This window comes from Physcomitrium patens, chromosome 9 (genome assembly GCF_059467195.1).
Source record: "Physcomitrium patens ecotype Gransden chromosome 9, ASM5946719v1, whole genome shotgun sequence".
In the NCBI taxonomy this organism is placed as follows: domain Eukaryota; kingdom Viridiplantae; phylum Streptophyta; class Bryopsida; order Funariales; family Funariaceae; genus Physcomitrium; species Physcomitrium patens.
Window position 1 is genome coordinate 13,058,605 of NC_143418.1, and position 2,295 is coordinate 13,060,899.

Consider the following 2,295-nt stretch of genomic DNA (forward strand, 5'->3'; position numbering starts at 1 on the left):
TTGTTTCTATCACCATTCTATTGAACATCAATACCTTTGCTTTTTCACACCCTAAACCTCTTGATATCCCCTATGAAGCTGTGGAGAGTGTTTCGCTAGAATCAGAGTGATTTTGCAGCATCAGAGTGAGCACCGAGCTTGTGCAACCAAAGTCCCTTGATTGAAAGGAGACTTTCATGGTCATGAGAAAGTGACAAGGATGCTTGAGACAATGAGGCTTTGGCGATGAGAAGGTGAAGAAATGAGCAACAAGACTTGGTCTTGTCCGCCGAAAGTTAGTATTAGCATCACCGTGAGTTGGAGAGCTTTAAAAACAAAGTATGATCTACTTTCATTCTTCCTCAACAATTGATCATGCAATAATTTCGTCTGGGAGATGTGAATGATCCTCGCTGGCTGGAATACCTCACATTGTTGGGCTCTATTTGGAGATTGGAGTTGTAATGGTAGTAACCGCTTCATGAAAGTACAAGATCAGGTGGTGAGGATTTGTGGGTGTCAAAGAGCATGGTTTCTTCTATATTTTTAAGGAAGAATGCGACTGGGGCTGGAAGCCTTTAGGGACAGAGGCCAGACTCGAGTCGTAGAGGAGTTGTAGTCACTGAGAAGAGAGCACGCGGGACGGAATGAAGAGGTTTCAGTTGCCGCCACATATCTCATCAATTGCTGCTCCTGACGTTAATAAAGCCTTCACGGTGCAAGAGCAACAGTTTCTGTACAGACGGAGGCAAGGAGCGTGACGATTCGCGCGTTGAAACCGATGTCGAGTATATTCCAATTCAAAATCTCCGGAACTGCGGTGTTGATGATAAGAAATTAAGGTTTACCATCGTGTATTCCGTCGAGCTTGACATGGGCAAGCAGCCACTACGATCCCTTGTGGCTGGGAGGCGATCACTCAATCTCGTATCCCTGCTGTTCGCGCCTCTTTCTGAATTGTTTGAAGCCGCCGTCGACATCCTCAATCTCAGCGGATACTCAGATCTCTAAGATGACTTTGCAGGGAAACCCTGGTCGCAAGCCGGTTCCTTGCATCACCTGGTCCAAATCGGCCTGCGTTCCATCACACAGCACCAACGGAAGCAACCCAAAAGTATTGATACAGAGAAAATGCAAATGCACACTCAGAAACGGGATCTCGCCTGATCCTTCATGGCTTGTCCATCGATGTTAATTCCCTTGACCCTGACTTTGCACCTGACATTTCTCACCCGAAGACACCTCATCCCGGGATCTGACGAACGTTTTGGCAAACTAGCAATAACGCATTGTCAAATGCAATGCGGTCAAGCACAACCCTAAACGCGACACACGAGATGGCATGACAACCATGGCAGCTGTCAAGCTGGCGCTAGAGCTCTGCCGCAGCAACCTTCAAACAGTGGCCTGCAGTTTACTGAACTACATCGACACCGGAAATGCGAACATTGTACATCCTAAGAGCATGCAGAGCTTCAGCCACTTCAACCTTTACTGAAAGAGACTACCAGCAGCAGTAGGAGATCGGTCGTAAGAAAACGGTGGGTGGTGTACCTTCCAAGACGGGGTGTGAGGGAGGAGTTTCTGAGGCTTGACAGGTGATCGTCGTCGGTTGTGAATTATTTGTCACAACTGAAGCCATTGCAACTGCGACTTGTGAACCACCACCGCAGCAGCAGCATCATCATCATCATCATCATCATCACCATCATCATCAATCCCGTTCCAGTTTTGCGAACCTGTTTCGATCAATCATGTTGGCACATCACACTGCGCTTTTTGCCTTCGAGGGATCGACAACCAAGACCACGTTGCAAAAGCCTCCTCCTCCCTCCTCCTGTCCACCAGACTTTCGGTGACTCAAAACTAGGCTTATTTCTTGTGTGTGTGTGTGTGTTTTTTGGTTTGTTGATTAACTCCAGTCCTCCTCTGTGCTTAGTGTTATTTAATCCCCACTTGGTTCAATTACCGCAAGTGTAACAGTTTGTGAAACATGGCGAATGGGTGCATGTGGCATATTTTGGATTCTACTGAATGCAAAGATGTTGAGAGAGGAGGTGTGGAATGACAGTTAAGGGGGGGGGAAAAAAAAAATAAAAATAAAAATAAAAATGGAACCACACAACTTAAAAGTTTCAGATGAAGGCATGAAGTGACATCCTCATGACCTTTAAATTAGGGCCACAAAGGTTGATGATGTGGGTTTATGTGAAAACCATCACTTGTTCAATAAGAATTAGCTTAATGACACCCCTACAGTTGTGAGTGCTCATGCTGTATTATCCTCACTGTATCTAGAATTTCCAAGTATTATTT

At 45.8% G+C, this 2,295-nt stretch overlaps 1 long non-coding RNA gene across 3 annotated transcripts; it reads right to left on the bottom strand.

The window, feature by feature from the left end:
* Positions 1–234: 234 nt before the first annotated feature.
* LOC149988387 (uncharacterized) lies at positions 235–1,757 on the bottom strand. Of its 3 annotated transcripts, none has more exons than XR_016504810.1 (3): positions 1,534–1,757; positions 828–1,053; positions 235–713 (listed from the first exon to the last, which is right to left on the bottom strand). It is a non-coding gene; the product is annotated as an uncharacterized LOC149988387 (long non-coding RNA). The 3 variants fall into 3 exon arrangements; XR_016504808.1 differs by having other exon boundaries at positions 1,534–1,675; XR_016504809.1 differs by having other exon boundaries at positions 235–1,053.
* Between the last annotated feature and the right edge of the window lie 538 nt (positions 1,758–2,295).